The following is an 18942-nucleotide window of genomic DNA, read 5'->3' on the forward strand; positions in this document are numbered from 1 at the left end:
ATTTTTCTCCCTTAGGAGCTAGGGAGCTGTCAGAAACCCAGGGATGTCACACGGATAGGCATGAAACTCCCACTCTGCTCCTGTGCTCAGTGAGAGCGCTGAGGCTCTGAACTACCAAAGGAAAGATGGCCTTTATTCCCTAGAAGACTGGTGACTGGCCTGCTGTGGTATGGAAGGGGAAGGGGAGCCAGCTTGCCTCATTGTCCTGAATGACTGTGTTGCCTTCTTTCTGAGAAGTAGACAGGTTGCACATGAACAGTATGGACAAGGAGAGGGTCAGCACAGAGGAAGCCCTTTGCAGGAACAGAGAAGGATTTCTTTGTCCCACTCTCCTGAGTAAAAGCCAGCAGAACCGAAAACTTAGAGTTCAAAACTGGGGCCTGCATCAACTGATAGAACATGTGGGAGGGACACACATAGCCAGAAATCTGTCTCTTAAAATCAGAATGCAGGGCCCCCAGGTGTATTCCTTCAGAGGGCTCCCTTTACCTAAGCCCACAAGCATTTCTTTTTCTGGATACAACCCGCTTGATAGGAGACCATGCTGGGTATTTATTCTCAAGATTCTCCACATACCATGTGTGAGGAAGAACTCTGGAAGTCTGTGTCTCAAAAGGCCCACCACTTTCCGTTTTCTTGAAAAGCAGTGCTGCATGGAATTTGTCAGAGCCAGTGTCTTTAATATCTTCTTCTTTCAGCACTCGAATCCGGTGTTGTCCTGTGGTTATGATATAGGTGTGGCAATGGGCCGCTCTCCATTTGGTTTCAGAATTATGTGACCATCTGCTAACGCAGGATGTGTGAAGGTTCCAAGGCAGAATGCTTGTGGGTAGGCTCATCCAGAAGTTGGGGGTAGATCCTGCCTCCTGTGTGCTTAGAGGGTGAGGGAAGCTAGATATCTCCTTCCTCGATTTGACCAGGGGCCTTCTGAATGCAGAACTTTGACTCACCTGGTAGTTATTCTTATCCCATTTCTGCATTTCTAACTTACCCTCACTTGACACACCAAGACCACGGGGCTGTTCTGTAAACCAGCAAGTTGCAAGGATGGACATGTAGGTTCCAGAACATTCCCGAGTCAAGGCAGGACTCTCAGAGTCTGTTATCGCTGAAGCGAGCTATATATTGTGTCATTGAACCCTAGGTTCATAGCAGACTACTGTACCGTGGGAATGGTGAGCCACATGGACCGCCGACCCTAATTGATGGACATACCCTCATGCAGAGGAAGAGACAGGATGTGCATGTGCAGCATGCTCCATGACCTGACCAGAGCACACAAAGCCTTTTGAATGCATCCTGCCCCAGGCCTTGGTCCCACCACTGGATCCTCCCATGGAAGCACATTTTTGTATCTCAGTGTCATTAGGGCCTGATCTGATACAATGGACAGAGAAGCACACAAACAGCTTACCGTTTCCCTCTACTTCTTAAGGGAGAATGTGGGTCTCTTGCTCACAGTGCTCCAAGTGGTTCCCTTTGGACAACTCTGTAGCCAAATCCCACAACAGATCTGATTTCTCAGCAATCCAGCTTGCTAATGTATTGAGCTAGTCAGTTTGTTCTAAACATTATCCCATTCTCATCCTTAAAGAAGAACTCTTACCCTAAGCTTATGAAGTCTCATGACATTGCTGTTTAGCCATCAAGGTTTGTGTTGGGCTCCATACATTTCAGCCTTGCAGTCATAGACCTGCCTTACAATTGTTCAATATGGACCAGCCCGTGTGGCTGCTGTGACGACAGGTTGAGGTAAAGGGGCTGGCATATTTGTTTCAGGACTACATGGACATCCAGAGATGTAGGGCAAGGAAAGGGGTCCAGCTGAGATGTGTCTGTGTGGAGGATGGTCCAGAGGTATTAGTCGAGAGCTGGCCTTTATGCTAGGCCTAGAGGAAATGAAGTTTAACGTGTCTTGTCCACATCGATCACATTCCCATTGGTTGGAAATATTGCACACTTTTGTCCTGGATGCAGCTGTGCACTTTTCCTTAATGTCTGACTCATTATTTCTTTACCCTTATGAACCATGGCACCGGCACTCAGCGGGCACCAAGGGGTGGGCTATAGCTTCCCGCTTGGTCCAGTGCTCAGTGACAGCCATAAGCATTGGCTATCCCAAAGGAGAATAGCCCTCCTACCCCTCAGCTTGATGCCTGGTTCTTTGTAGGAAGAGGTGGGGAAGGGAGCCAGCCGGCCTTGTTGCTCTGCCTGATGGAGGAGTCTTCCTTTTGAAAAGCACACGGTTCACACAAGAGCAGGAGGCTCCAGAAGTTCAGGCACCCCAAAAGAGCCCTTTACAGGAAGAGGGTCCCCATACTCCTTTTCCCTTGTTGGGTAACAGCGGGGGGGGGGCAAGTGAAGGCCACAACACGCTCACTGCTCACTCCATTCAATGATGTGAAAAGGAACAAAAGCAGACATAGTCCAGGAGTCTCTCGGTCCTTGTGAAGGAAAAGAGGCAGGCTTCTTGCTCTCAGGGTTCCCAGATACAGACGCTAGAGGGCGTTTCCCTAAGGCTTCTGGTGCTTCTTTTTCCCATAGCCAGCTTGGCAAGACCTGGTGCTGGGCCCTTCCTTCTCCACATAACTCCCTTCCCATCTCTGAAAAGCTCTGGCCTTCCTTATCCACCTTACACATCTTTGCTCTTTTGTAGAAACCAGGGTTTTCCCACAGTTCGTCCAGAGTCAGTGTTTCACACTTGTCTCTTCTGCCTTCCACCTGGGAGACTTGTCTGCTCCTTGTGACTGTGGGAGAGATTTTTGCCACAGGGCTTCTTCTTCATGAATGCATTGGGTTTCATAAGTGTGTTGTCATTCAGGGGTCCAGGGCATTTGAAGGGGCCCAGCAGAGGATGTTTGTGTGTATGCTGGGCCAGAGATTTGGGCAGGGAGCTGGATGCCTTGTGGGCCCAGGGAAAAGGAAGGAAGACATCTTCTTTCCAAGTGGATCCCAATTCCTGATGGAGACTTCTGGAGCGTTGGCCCTTCTTGCGCCCATTTCCTTCACCCTGCTGCATTTATGACAATTTTTTTTTCTCCCTTTAGAGCCATGGATCCATCACACATTTGGCTGGCACTCCTTGGTAGCCCGCTAATTCCATCTCTCTTCCTGTGTTCAGTGAGAGCTATCAGGCTCCGATCTAACAAAGGAAAGCAGGCCTTTAGTCCTTGAGTGCTTGGGGATAGGCCTGCTGTCGTATGGAAGGTGAAGGGGAGCCAGCCTCCCTCACTGACCTGGATGATTGAGTTACCTTCCTTTCGAGAAGCAGACAGTTGCCACATGGGCAGTATGGGCCAGGAGGGGGTCAGCATGGGGAAAGCCCTTTCCAGAAATAGGGAACTATGACATTGTTCCAAACTCCTGAGCAAGAGCCCGCAGAACCCAGTAGCTACAGTTCACACACTGATACCTCCGATCAACTGATAGAAAAAGTGGCAGGGAGAGACATGACCAGAACTCTCTGGCTCCTAAGGAAAAATTGCAGACTTGTTGCTGATAGTCGCTCCCAGGTGTAGTCGTTCAGAGGGTTCCCTTTGCCTAACCATTTCTTATTCCAGATTCAACCAGCTTGATAGGATATGGTGCTGGGTACTTCATTCTCAACATTTCCCACATCTCATGTGTGATGAAAAACTCTGGCTGTCTGTGTCTCCGTGTCCACCCGTTACCCTCTTGTTGAACAAGGTTCTGAATGGCATGTATTCAGAGCCATTGTCTGAGAGTACTATTCCTTTCTTTCGGCTTGTGAGTCTGGTGGGGTCCCTGTGATGGTGACATAAGGCCCCTCTCAATCTGGTTTCAGAATGATGTGAACATCACCAATCCTAGGGTGTGTGAAGGTGATGAGGCCGAATACTTGTGCATAGGCTCAGCCATGGGTTTGGAGTGGATCCTGTCTCATGTGTGGGAAGATAGATGGTAGGGAAGATAGACATCTCCTTCCTTGAGTTGACCCATATCCATCTGAACACAGAGATTTGACTGGCCTGGCAGTCATTACTAACCCATTGCTGCTTTGGTAACGTGATCTCAGTTCACACACCAAGGTCATGGGGCCGTCCCATACACAACCAATGTCCATGGATTGGAGGTGACTTTCCAGGAAGTTCCTGAGCCAATGCAGGGCTCTAAGATTCTGGTGAGCTAGCACCCTTGTCCCTGAGCCCTCAGTGCTTAGCAGGCTACAGTATCCAAGGATTGCATAGCCACATTGACTTCCACACGTAATTGAAGAGGATACCCTCATTCAGAAGAACATTCAGTCTGTGCATCTGCCATTTGCTGCATGACTTGATCAGTCAGTGCACAAAACATCCATTGAAAATATCGTGCACTAAGACCTTGCTCCCACCTCTTGATCATTATGTGGAGCCACCTTCTTCATATCTCAGAGTCACTGCTGCCCGTATCTACTGATATGATGGACAGAAACACACCAAAAGCCAAAGTTTCCTTCTATTTGTTAAGGGAGAATGAGGCTCTCTTGTTCGCAGGGCTCCAAGGGGCATCCTTTGGAGTAGTCCCATAGCCGAAGCCCACAAAGATTTTTAATGACTCCTGACCAAGCCTGCTTGTTCCTCTATTGTGTTGGTCTGTGTTTTCTAAACATCATGCAACCCTCATCCCGAGTGAAGATCTGTGACTGTGTGAGTCTCAAGTTTCATGGGAGTGCTTTACTATCCATCAAAATTTGTCTTGGGGTCCATACAATTCTGTCTGTCCGAATAATGGCTCAGGCTTGCAAATGTCCAGTGCGGACCAACCCTTGTGTCTGTGGGACAGGCTGAGACCAAGTTGGTTTCAGGACTCCATAGATCGGCAGAGCCATCGGTCATTTGAAAGGGTCCCGCCTAGAACTGTTGGGGTGGAGGCTGGGCCAGCCATATTATGGGGGAGCTGGCCTCCTTGTTGGGCCTAGGACAAATGGAGTTTCCCATGTTCTTTTCATATTGATCACATTCCCATTGGATGGACATATCAAACTCCCTTTGGTCAGAGCTTCAGCCAGTCCCTTTCACTTACCGCCTTTCTGACTCAGTCTTTGTTCACTCTTAGGAGCCATGGAGCTGGCAGTCATGCAGAGGGAACCAAGGGATAGGATTTGGGTGCCCACTCAGTATCTCACTCAGTGACAGCCATAAGTGATATCCAAAGGGAGAATTGCCCTCTAATCCCTGAACTAGGTGGTGAGCTGTTTGTAACAAGGGGTGGTGGGAGGGGAGCCAGCTGGCCTCATTGCTCTGCCTGATGGAGGGACCTTCCTTCTGAAAAACAAACTGTTCACATGGGCAGGAGGTTCTAGAAGCCGGTCAGTCCAGAAAGACCCCATTAAAGGAAGAGGGCACCACGGTCCCTTTCCACACTTTGCAACAACAGCTGGAGACACCTCATGGCCACAGCACTGTAACTGCTCACTCCATTCAGTGCTGGGAAAACAAGAAAAACAGACAAAGTCCCAGGGCTCTCTAGGTCCTTCTGAAGGAATAAGGCAGGCCTGTTGCTCCCAGGCTTCCCAAATGCAGTCTCTAGAGGGGGCTTTTTCATAAATCCTAAGGAGTTTCTTCTTTTTCCCACAGCAATTTTCCCAGGATCAGGTGCTGGGCACTTCTTTCTCCTATCTCTGAAGAGCTCGGGCCCTCCCTATCACCATCACACATCGTTGCTCATTTTTAGAAACAGGGTTCTTCCCACAGTCTGTGCAGAGTCAGTGTCTCACAGTCACATCTTCTGCCTTCCAGCTGGAAGTCAGTCACATCCTCTGCCTTCCAGCTGGGAGTCGAACCCAGTCCTTGTGACTGTGGAAGATATTTTCCCACAGGGCTTCTTCATTAATTAATTGGATGGCTCTGCCGATCTATGGAGTCCTGAAACCAACTTGGTCTCAGCCTGTCCCACAGACACAAGGGTTGGTCCGCACTGGACATTTGCAAGCCTGAGCCATTATTCGGACAGACAGAATTGTATGGACCCCAAGACAAATTTTGATGGATAGTAAAGCACTCCCATGAAACTTGAGACTCACACAGTCACAGATCTTCACTCGGGATGAGGGTTGCATGATGTTTAGAAAACACAGACCAACACAATAGAGGAACAAGCAGGCTTGGTCAGGAGTCATTAAAAATCTTTGTGGGCTTCGGCTATGGGACTACTCCAAAGGATGCCCCTTGGAGCCCTGCGAACAAGAGAGCCTCATTCTCCCTTAACAAATAGAAGGAAACTTTGGCTTTTGGTGTGTTTCTGTCCATCATATCAGTAGATACGGGCAGCAGTGACTCTGAGATATGAAGAAGGTGGCTCCACATAATGATCAAGAGGTGGGAGCAAGGTCTTAGTGCACGATATTTTCAATGGATGTTTTGTGCACTGACTGATCAAGTCATGCAGCAAATGGCAGATGCACAGACTGAATGTTCTTCTGAATGAGGGTATCCTCTTCAATTACGTGTGGAAGTCAATGTGGCTATGCAATCCTTGGATACTGTAGCCTGCTAAGCACTGAGGGCTCAGGGACAAGGGTGCTAGCTCACCAGAATCTTAGAGCCCTGCATTGGCTCAGGAACTTCCTGGAAAGTCACCTCCAATCCATGGACATTGGTTGTGTATGGGACGGCCCCATGACCTTGGTGTGTGAACTGAGATCACGTTACCAAAGCAGCAATGGGTTAGTAATGACTGCCAGGCCAGTCAAATCTCTGTGTTCAGATGGATATGGGTCAACTCAAGGAAGGAGATGTCTATCTTCCCTACCATCTATCTTCCCACACATGAGACAGGATCCACTCCAAACCCATGGCTGAGCCTATGCACAAGTATTCGGCCTCATCACCTTCACACACCCTAGGATTGGTGATGTTCACATCATTCTGAAACCAGATTGAGAGGGGCCTTATGTCACCATCACAGGGACCCCACCAGACTCACAAGCCGAAAGAAAGGAATAGTACTCTCAGACAATGGCTCTGAATACATGCCATTCAGAACCTTGTTCAACAAGAGGGTAACGGGTGGACACGGAGACACAGACAGCCAGAGTTCTTCATCACACATGAGATGTGGGAAATGTTGAGAATGAAGTACCCAGCACCATATCCTATCAAGCTGGTTGAATCTGGAATAAGAAATGGTTAGGCAAAGGGAACCCTCTGAACGACTACACCTGGGAGCGACTATCAGCAACAAGTCTGCAATTTTTCCTTAGGAGCCAGAGAGTTCTGGTCATGTCTCTCCCTGCCACTTTTTCTATCAGTTGATCGGAGGTATCAGTGTGTGAACTGTAGCTACTGGGTTCTGCGGGCTCTTGCTCAGGAGTTTGGAACAATGTCATAGTTCCCTATTTCTGGAAAGGGCTTTCCCCATGCTGACCCCCTCCTGGCCCATACTGCCCATGTGGCAACTGTCTGCTTCTCGAAAGGAAGGTAACTCAATCATCCAGGTCAGTGAGGGAGGCTGGCTCCCCTTCACCTTCCATACGACAGCAGGCCTATCCCCAAGCACTCAAGGACTAAAGGCCTGCTTTCCTTTGTTAGATCGGAGCCTGATAGCTCTCACTGAACACAGGAAGAGAGATGGAATTAGCGGGCTACCAAGGAGTGCCAGCCAAATGTGTGATGGATCCATGGCTCTAAAGGGAGAAAAAAAAATTGTCATAAATGCAGCAGGGTGAAGGAAATGGGCGCAAGAAGGGCCAACGCTCCAGAAGTCTCCATCAGGAATTGGGATCCACTTGGAAAGAAGATGTCTTCCTTCCTTTTCCCTGGGCCCACAAGGCATCCAGCTCCCTGCCCAAATCTCTGGCCCAGCATACACACAAACATCCTCTGCTGGGCCCCTTCAAATGCCCTGGACCCCTGAATGACAACACACTTATGAAACCCAATGCATTCATGAAGAAGAAGCCCTGTGGCAAAAATCTCTCCCACAGTCACAAGGAGCAGACAAGTCTCCCAGGTGGAAGGCAGAAGAGACAAGTGTGAAACACTGACTCTGGACGAACTGTGGGAAAACCCTGGTTTCTACAAAAGAGCAAAGATGTGTAAGGTGGATAAGGAAGGCCAGAGCTTTTCAGAGATGGGAAGGGAGTTATGTGGAGAAGGAAGGGCCCAGCACCAGGTCTTGCCAAGCTGGCTATGGGAAAAAGAAGCACCAGAAGCCTTAGGGAAACGCCCTCTAGCGTCTGTATCTGGGAACCCTGAGAGCAAGAAGCCTGCCTCTTTTCCTTCACAAGGACCGAGAGACTCCTGGACTATGTCTGCTTTTGTTCCTTTTCACATCATTGAATGGAGTGAGCAGTGAGCGTGTTGTGGCCTTCACTTGCCCCCCCCCCCGCTGTTACCCAACAAGGGAAAAGGAGTATGGGGACCCTCTTCCTGTAAAGGGCTCTTTTGGGGTGCCTGAACTTCTGGAGCCTCCTGCTCTTGTGTGAACCGTGTGCTTTTCAAAAGGAAGACTCCTCCATCAGGCAGAGCAACAAGGCCGGCTGGCTCCCTTCCCCACCTCTTCCTACAAAGAACCAGGCATCAAGCTGAGGGGTAGGAGGGCTATTCTCCTTTGGGATAGCCAATGCTTATGGCTGTCACTGAGCACTGGACCAAGCGGGAAGCTATAGCCCACCCCTTGGTGCCCGCTGAGTGCCGGTGCCATGGTTCATAAGGGTAAAGAAATAATGAGTCAGACATTAAGGAAAAGTGCACAGCTGCATCCAGGACAAAAGTGTGCAATATTTCCAACCAATGGGAATGTGATCGATGTGGACAAGACACGTTAAACTTCATTTCCTCTAGGCCTAGCATAAAGGCCAGCTCTCGACTAATACCTCTGGACCATCCTCCACACAGACACATCTCAGCTGGACCCCTTTCCTTGCCCTACATCTCTGGATGTCCATGTAGTCCTGAAACAAATATGCCAGCCCCTTTACCTCAACCTGTCGTCACAGCAGCCACACGGGCTGGTCCATATTGAACAATTGTAAGGCAGGTCTATGACTGCAAGGCTGAAATGTATGGAGCCCAACACAAACCTTGATGGCTAAACAGCAATGTCATGAGACTTCATAAGCTTAGGGTAAGAGTTCTTCTTTAAGGATGAGAATGGGATAATGTTTAGAACAAACTGACTAGCTCAATACATTAGCAAGCTGGATTGCTGAGAAATCAGATCTGTTGTGGGATTTGGCTACAGAGTTGTCCAAAGGGAACCACTTGGAGCACTGTGAGCAAGAGACCCACATTCTCCCTTAAGAAGTAGAGGGAAACGGTAAGCTGTTTGTGTGCTTCTCTGTCCATTGTATCAGATCAGGCCCTAATGACACTGAGATACAAAAATGTGCTTCCATGGGAGGATCCAGTGGTGGGACCAAGGCCTGGGGCAGGATGCATTCAAAAGGCTTTGTGTGCTCTGGTCAGGTCATGGAGCATGCTGCACATGCACATCCTGTCTCTTCCTCTGCATGAGGGTATGTCCATCAATTAGGGTCGGCGGTCCATGTGGCTCACCATTCCCACGGTACAGTAGTCTGCTATGAACCTAGGGTTCAATGACACAATATATAGCTCGCTTCAGCGATAACAGACTCTGAGAGTCCTGCCTTGACTCGGGAATGTTCTGGAACCTACATGTCCATCCTTGCAACTTGCTGGTTTACAGAACAGCCCCGTGGTCTTGGTGTGTCAAGTGAGGGTAAGTTAGAAATGCAGAAATGGGATAAGAATAACTACCAGGTGAGTCAAAGTTCTGCATTCAGAAGGCCCCTGGTCAAATCGAGGAAGGAGATATCTAGCTTCCCTCACCCTCTAAGCACACAGGAGGCAGGATCTACCCCCAACTTCTGGATGAGCCTACCCACAAGCATTCTGCCTTGGAACCTTCACACATCCTGCGTTAGCAGATGGTCACATAATTCTGAAACCAAATGGAGAGCGGCCCATTGCCACACCTATATCATAACCACAGGACAACACCGGATTCGAGTGCTGAAAGAAGAAGATATTAAAGACACTGGCTCTGACAAATTCCATGCAGCACTGCTTTTCAAGAAAACGGAAAGTGGTGGGCCTTTTGAGACACAGACTTCCAGAGTTCTTCCTCACACATGGTATGTGGAGAATCTTGAGAATAAATACCCAGCATGGTCTCCTATCAAGCGGGTTGTATCCAGAAAAAGAAATGCTTGTGGGCTTAGGTAAAGGGAGCCCTCTGAAGGAATACACCTGGGGGCCCTGCATTCTGATTTTAAGAGACAGATTTCTGGCTATGTGTGTCCCTCCCACATGTTCTATCAGTTGATGCAGGCCCCAGTTTTGAACTCTAAGTTTTCGGTTCTGCTGGCTTTTACTCAGGAGAGTGGGACAAAGAAATCCTTCTCTGTTCCTGCAAAGGGCTTCCTCTGTGCTGACCCTCTCCTTGTCCATACTGTTCATGTGCAACCTGTCTACTTCTCAGAAAGAAGGCAACACAGTCATTCAGGACAATGAGGCAAGCTGGCTCCCCTTCCCCTTCCATACCACAGCAGGCCAGTCACCAGTCTTCTAGGGAATAAAGGCCATCTTTCCTTTGGTAGTTCAGAGCCTCAGCGCTCTCACTGAGCACAGGAGCAGAGTGGGAGTTTCATGCCTATCCGTGTGACATCCCTGGGTTTCTGACAGCTCCCTAGCTCCTAAGGGAGAAAAATTAGTCGGAAATGCAGTAATGTGAAGGAAATGGGCACAAGGAGGGCCAAAGCTCGGCATATCCAGTGGTAATTGGGATCCACTGGGAAAGAAGGTGTCTTACTTCGTTTGCCACTGGCCAGAAGGCCAACTCCATGCCCAAATCTCTCGTCCAACCTACACACAAACATCTGCTGCAACCCTTCCATTGGCCTGGGTCTCTACATGCTTCTGGAACCCAATGAATTAAGGAAGATGGAGCCCAGTGGCCAAAATCTCTCCCACTGTCTCAAGGACTGAGCCAGACTCCCAGGTGGAAGGCAGAGGATACGACCATAAGACACTGCCTCTGAACCCATGATCGGAAGAACCTTGTTTCTAGAAGAGGTCAAAGATGAGTAAAGGTGGATAAGGAGGGTCAGAGCTCTTCAGAGATTGGAAGCGGAATTATGTGGGAAAGGAATGGTCCAGCACCAGCTCCTGGCAAGGTGGCTGTGGGAAGAAGAAACAGGGGTTTCTGTTGCCTCAGACAACAGTGCCGTCTAGCGTCCGCATCTTGGAGCCCTATCAGCAACAGGCCTGCTTTCTTCCTTCAGAAGGACCTAGAGAGCCCTGGACTTTGCTTTTCTTACTTTTCCCATCATTGAATGGAGTGAGCAGTGAGGGTGTTGTGGCCATCACGTGCCCCCAGGTCTTCTTCCAAAGTGGGGAAAGGGACATTGGGCCCTCTTCCTGTAAAGGGCTCTTTCTGTGCTGACCACCTTCTGGAGCTTTCTGCTCCTGTGTGAACTGTCTGCTTTTCAGAAGGAAGGAAACTCCATCAGGTAGAGAAAGGAAGCAGGCTGGCTCCCTTCCCCTCACCCCTTGCTAACAACAGCCAATTACCAAGCTCAGGGATTGGAGTTCTCTACTCCTTTGGGATAGCTGATGCTCATGGCTGTCCCTGAGCATGGGATTGAGTGGGAACGGTGCCCGAGGAGTGAGTGCCAGGTCCATGGCTCCTCGGGTTGAACAAAGACGGAGTCAGAATGACAGTAAAGGAGAAGGAATGGCTCCAGCCTGGAACAAAGGGCATTCGATATTTCCGGGAAATAAACTTCATTTTCCCTAGGTATGAGGGCCAGCTGCCCACTAATACACCTGGCGCAGCCTCTGCACAAACAGTTCTCAGCTGGACCTCTTCGAATGGCCTAGGGCTCTGCATGTCCATGGAATCCTGAAACCAAAATGCCAGGGCCCCTGGGGCTCAACCTGTGCCACAAGTCACAAGGGCTGGTCCACATTGGACATTTGCAAGCTGGTGCTATGACTCTGAGTGACTGAACTCATGGGGATCACAAGAGGAACCGTGGTGGAGAATAAAGCAATGCCATGAAACTTGAAACCCCGAGGGCGAGAGCTCTTTATTAAGGATGAGATTTGGGTAATGTTTAGGACACTCTGACCAGCACTGTATATTAGCATGCTCGCTGGCCTGCTCAGGCATCAGAAGAACCCTTAGTCGCCTTGACTAAAGGAGTACCCAAAGGATGCCCCTTGGGGTCCTGTGGGCAAGAGACCCACATTATCCCTGAAGACATAGAGGGAAGCTTTGGCTTCTTTTGTCCTTTCTGCACATCGTATCAGTAGACAGGGGCACAGGTTATTCTGAGTCATGGAAACATATGCTTCCCTGTGATGATGAATAGGTTTGAACGAGGTTATGGTGCAGCATTTATTCAAAAGGTTTTTGGCCTACCCCAGGGTGCCAGCTGAGAGAGGGACAGTTCTGTGGCCCCTACGTGTGAACAAAAATTTATTTTGAAACACAGCCATGGGAAGAAAATGACTAAGTGGACCCAAGTGCGACCTTCCAAAGGGGAATTGGATCAGTCTGCAAAGGAGATGTCTCATTTCATTTCTTCTCCGCGCATAAAGGAGGCCAGCTCTCTCCTGCAACCTCCGGCACAGCATACATACAAAAGTTCTCCATTGGGCATCTTCCAATGACCCAGGCCTCTTGATATCTATACACTTCTGAAACCAGATGAAGGGGTGGTCCTGTTACCAAACCCATTGCGCACTCCCAAGGACGTCACCACACTCTACACTTGAAAGCAGAGCCTGGTGCTCTGACTCACTTGGCATGAACCCCAGGGAGAAACCCCTTTGAAAATAGAGCAAAAGGGTTCAAAATGATAGTCGGCTTGCTAGAGTCTGTCGTCAGATGATGGGAATGGGAGACTGTTATGAATGAAGTGACTAGCACAATCTTTCAGCAAGTTGACTGTCTCAGAAATTAGAAAGAGCCAAGGGCTTCGGTAGAGGGACCTCTCTCCAGGCCACACCTGAAGCACTGTTATCATGAGGCCTCCATTATTCCTTTAAATAGAGAGGGAAAGCCCTGGCTTTGGATGTCTTTCCTGCCATCCCATTGGCAGATAGGGTCAGCAGAGATGTAGCAGGGTATATGTGGAGCATTGGTGTCTTGTGTTTGTTATGTGTGTGGTGTATGGAAAGGGCGTGTGTAGGTGGTTTATAAGCAGTATGTCCCTGGAGGGTGTGTGGTGTGTGCATTTCTGTGCATGGCATATGTGAAGTGTGTGTGTGTGTGTGTGTGTGGAATATGTGTGCTGTATGGGTAGTGTGGTGTGTGTGTGGTGTTTGGACTGTGTGATGGATATTTTATCGATGTGATGTAGTGGGTTGACCATGTTACCTGCAAATTGTGCGTGTCGTTTCTATATGTGGTGTATGTCCCATGCGAGTTTTAAGTAGTATAAAAGCATTCTCCATAGGATATTTGAATGTGTCTGGTACTTGAGGTATGTTGGGATGTGTTTTGTCCGTGTGTGATGTGTTTGGTGTTTGTGTGTTTCCTAGGCACTGTGGGATGCTGAAGTGTGGTGTCTGTGGTGTTTAAGAGGTAGGTGTGTGGAGTGTGCTCGGTGTGCAAACCTTGGTGAGTGTTGACTAAATGTTGATTGTAGTTCGGTGTATGTGAAACTAGATGGTTGTCTGGTGTATTCACTGGGAGGCAGTTTATCAACATTGTTGTTTCACAGGGTTGAGGATATGGCACTTTCCTTAGAGTTCCTTGCATAGGTTTTCAAACAGTTCTCACGTAGTGAAACAAGACGTTATGGGAAAGATGATTTCTCCATAGTTTTATTTCAAGGAGTTGAAGGTGTATAGAACTATCCCTATATGTTTAGGCCTAGATTTTCAAACACTTCTCAGGTGGGAAAAGAAGGCGTTAGTTGAAAAATGCTATCTCCACAGTGTTTTCTCACAGTGTTCCGTATATGGAACTTTTTTCTTTCCCGCATCGCTGTGCAAACCATTGTCACTCAATGAAACATGGTGTTACTTTAAAAATAGTTTCTCCACACCATTGTTTCACAGTGTTGAATTCGGCACAACTCTAAAAACATGGCTTGGAGTTCACCTCTTCCATTTCAAACACTTCTAAGGTAGTGAAGGAAAATGTTAGTTGCAAGGTCCTGTCTCCATGTGTTGTGTCACAGAGTTAGGTACATGGCACTTTCCTCATAGTTTCCCGCTTAGGTTTTCTAACACTTGTTACACAAGGAAATAAGAGATTCATTGAAAGATGATTCCTCCACAGTGTTATTTCATAGTGCTGAGTCTATGCCATTCCCCTATATTTTCTGCATAGGTTTTCCAAGACTTCTTTCTTAGTGAAACAAGAAGTTCTTTGAAATGTGGTTTTCTCCACAGTATCATTTCACAAAATGGAGTATATGGCACTTTTCTTACAATTCCTCGAACATGTTTTCAAAAATGTCTAAATGAAACAGGAATTTGGTTGAAAGACAGTTTCCCCACAGTGTCTTTTCACCCGAAACAATGCATTAGTTGAAGGATGGTCCCTCCACAATGTAATTTCATACAGTTGAGTAGATGGCACTTTCTTTAGAGTTACCAGGACAGGTTTTCCAACACGTCTAACTTAGTGAAACAAGAAGTTGGTTGAAAGACGGTATCGCCATAGTGTTTTTTCTGAACTCAGCATGGGATCCTTTCCTTAAAGTTCCCTGTAAAGGGTTTCAAACACCACTCGATTTGAAAGCAGACTTTAGTTGAAAGGTGTTTTTTCCATGGTTTTCCTTCAAGGAGTTCAGCGTATGGCACCATCATTGTACATTTAGTCCTAGATTTTTACTCACTTCCAACTTAGAAAAGATGTTACTTGAAAGAGGATTTGTCCACAGTGTTTCTTCAGAGAGTTGAGTGTATGGAACTTTCCTTAATGTTTTCAAACTTTTGTAACTCAATGAAACATGGTGTTAGTTCAAGAATGGTTTCTCCACACTGTTGAATCTATGGTATGGCTCTTGCCTTCCAGCTCACCACTTACATTTTCAAACACTTGTATGGTAGTGAAACAAATGATCATCTAAAGGTCGTTTCTCCACGCTGTGTTTTCCTCATAGTCCGGCATAAGATTTCAGACAGTGGATACTTAGTGAAACAAGGAATTAGTGGAAAGGTGTTTCTCCCACCATATTATTTCACAGCGGTGAGTCACTGCCATTCCCCTCTCTTTTCTGCATAGGTTTTGGAAGACTTCTAAGTACGCGAAATAAGAAGTTATTTGAAAGATGGTTTCTCCACAGTATTATCTCACAGAGGTGAGTATATTGACTTTCCCATGATTCCACACACAGGTTTTCAAACACGGCTAGCTAAGAAGTTGGTTCAACAAGAAGTTGGGTGAAAGACCTGTTCCCCAGTGTTATTTTCGGAGAGTTCAACTTCCTGAAATGTAATTGTAGCTGAAAAATGGGCTCCCCACAGTGTTGTTTCACAGAGTGTGGATATGTCACTTTCCTTGTGTTATTCGGTCGCATTGATTTTCAAAATGTGTTTTCGGACACAAGAAGTTATTTGAAAGATGGTTTCCGCACAGAGTTGTTTTGCAGAGTTAAGTATGTGGCACTTTGCCTATTCTTCCTTGCATATGTTTTCAAACATTTCTAACACTGTGAAGGAAGCAGGTCACTGAGAGAAGTTTTCTCCACAGTGTGGATTCACAGAGAGGAGTTCATGGCACTTTCCTTATACTTGCCCGCAATAGAGAGTCAAAGCCTCCTAACCTACCGAAACAGGGAGTTGGTGGAAGGACGGTTTCCCCCTGTGTTTTCTCAGAGTTGACTGTATGGCCCTTTACCTAAGTTCTCAGTATAACCTACCAACCCCCTAAACTAGTGAAACAGGATATTTGAAAAGCAGTCTCCCCGCTCTGTTATTTCACAAAGTTGAGTATATGACAGTTTCCTTACATGTAGTTCCCCGCATCGATTCTCCAAAACGTCTGAAATGAGAAGTTGGTTGAAAGACCATGTCCCTGTTGTGTTTTTCACAGCGTTAGTATTGTGGTCTTTTCCTTATACTTCCATCTAAAGGTTTTCAAACACTTCTAACTGGAAAGAAGACGTTAGTTGAAAGTTGGTTTCTCGACAAGGTTTTAATTCAAGGAGATGAGTCTATAATACTCTCGGTTTACATTTAGGCCTAAATGTTCAAACACTTCTAACTTAGGGAACAACAACGTTATTTGAAGGGTCGTGTCTCCGGTATTTTTTTTTTCTCACAGAGTTAAGTACATATCACTGCCCTCATCATTACCCACCTAGGTTTTCATACACTTCTTAGTGAAACAAGAGATTCGTTGAACCTGGTTCCTCCAGAAGGTTATTTCACAGAGTTAAGCTGAAGGAACTTTATAGTCCCCAGATTAGGTTTTTCAACACGTCTAATGTTGTGAACCAAGAAGTTGGTTGAAAGACGGTGTCTCGATAGGTTTTCTCCCAGAATTAAGTCATAAACTTCTTATACAGCTTATAGTTCTCTGTAAAGGATTTCAAACACCTCTCAATATGAAGCCAGACTTTTGTTGAAACATGGTTTCTTAGAGTCCCTGTGGTCCTGGCGACTTCCCTGGACCGAACCCTAACCCTAGCTAAGGCTCTCTCCCCATGGGGACCCAATACCAAGGTCTGACAACACCACACACCTGGGGTCCACAAGCGATGAAGACTCACAAGACATGGAACCTGAAAACTCACCATGTCGTTTCACAGGCTCGGCTGCAGCTGGCGGAGAGGATTCCTGAGGCTTACCCTACCAGGGGCCAATCGACGTGTTTGGCCTTGGCAGTCAAAGACTTTATGTGACCGACAACTTATCTTGTGCCCTCAACTCAGCCCTTGGGTGAAACCACTTCCCTGCTGTGGTTTCAGAGCCTGGAGCCTCCTGGGACCTAACGCTAACCCTAACCCTACCCTGAAACACGACCCTCCACCAAAACCTATGCCTGCATCGAACCCTAACCCTACACTTGAGTATACCGTCACAAGGGCCATCACTTCAGCCCTCGATGGAGGTCAAGAGACCGGAGTTGCTTGGGCCATGGCGATGTCTCTGGACCGAACCCTAACCCTAGCAAAGGCTCTCTCCCCATGGGGACCCAATTCGAAAGTCTGACAACACTACACGCCTGGGGTCCGGAAGCGGTGAAGGCTCACAAAGCATGGAATCTGGAAGTTCACCATGTCGTTTCCCAGTCCCGGCTGCAGCTTCCCGAGAGGATTCCTGAGGCCACACCGACCTGGCGCCCATCGACGTGTGTGGCCTTGGCAGCCAAAAACTGATCCTGACCGGCACCCTCCCTTGTGCCCTCAACTCAGCCCTTCGGGGAGACCACTGCCCTGTTGTAGGTTCAGCGCCTGGAACCTCCTGGGACCTAACCCTAATCCTAAATCTACCACGAAACAAGACCCTCCACCGAAAACTAAGCCAGCCTCGTACCCTAACGCTACACTTGAGCTGCCCCTTCGCATGTGCCCTTACTTCAGCCCTGGAGGGACATCACGAGACTGGAGTCTCTTCCACCCTGGCGACGTGCCTGGACAGAACCCTAACCCTAGCTAAAGCTCTCTCCTGATGGGGACATAATTCCAAATTCTGACAATAACACGTGCCTGGGGTCCACAGGTGATGCAGGCTCTCTCGGCATGCAACCTGGAAGCTCACCATGTCTTTCCCCAGGCCCGGCTGCAGCTGCCGGAGAGAATTCCTGAGGCTTCTCTGAGCAGGGGCCCATCGACCTGTGTGGCATTGGCAGCCAAAGACTGATCCTGTCCGGCACACTCCCTTTTGCCCTCAACTTAGCCCTTCGGGGAGACCACTGTTCTTTTGTCGGTTCTGAAACTAGAGCTTCCTGGGACCTAAACCTAACCCTAAATCTGCCCCGAAACAAGACTTTCCACCGAAACCTAGGCCAGCCTCGAACCCTAACCCTACACTTGAGCTGCCCTGTCTCATGGGCCCTCACTTCAGCCTTCGAGGGACATTACAAGTCTGGAGTCGCTTCGGCCCTGGCGACGTCCCTGGACAGAACCCTAACCCTAGCTACGGCTCTCTCACCACGGGGACCCAATACCAAAATCTGACAACACAACGTGCGTGGGGTCCAAAAGTGGTGCAGGCTCTCTCGGCATGGAACTTGGAAGCTCACCATGTCATTTCCCAGGCCCGGCTGCAGCTGCCGGAGAGAATTCCTGAGGCCTCTCCGAGCAGGGGCCCATCGACATGTGTGACCTTGGCAGCCAAAGACTGATCCTGACCGGCACCCTCCCTTGTGCCCTCAACTCAGCCCTTTGGGGAGACCACTGCCCTGCTGTGGTTTCGGCTGCTAGAACCTCCAGGGACCTAAACCTAACACTAAACCTGCCCTGATCCGGGACCCTCCACTGAAATCTAAGCCGACCTCGAACCCTAACCATACACTTGAGCCGCCCTTTCACGTGGGCCCTCACTTTAGCGCTCGAGGGACATCACCAGATGGGAGTCACTTCGGCCCTGGAGACATCCCTGGACTGAACCCTAACCCTAGCTAAGGCTCTCTCCCCATGGGGCTCCAATACGAAAGTCTGACAACACCACGAACCTGGGGTCCACAAGCGGTGCAGACTTACTAGACATGGAACGTGAAAACTCACCATGTCGTTTCACAGGCTCGGCTGCAATTTGCCGAGAGGATTCCTAAGTCTTACTCAACCAGGGGCCCATCGACATTTGTGGCCTTGGCAGCCAAAGACTTAAATTGACCGACACTGTATCTTGTGTCCTTAACATAACCCTTCGGAGAGACCACTGCCCTGCTGTGGTTTTGGATCCTGGAGCCTCCTGGGACCTAACCCTATTTCTAACCCTACCCTGAAACACGACCCTCCACCGAAACCTAAGCCTGCCTTGAACCCTAACCCTACACTTGACTCGCCCA

This window comes from Neofelis nebulosa, chromosome 10, assembly GCF_028018385.1.
Source record: "Neofelis nebulosa isolate mNeoNeb1 chromosome 10, mNeoNeb1.pri, whole genome shotgun sequence".
Classification (NCBI taxonomy): domain Eukaryota; kingdom Metazoa; phylum Chordata; class Mammalia; order Carnivora; family Felidae; genus Neofelis; species Neofelis nebulosa.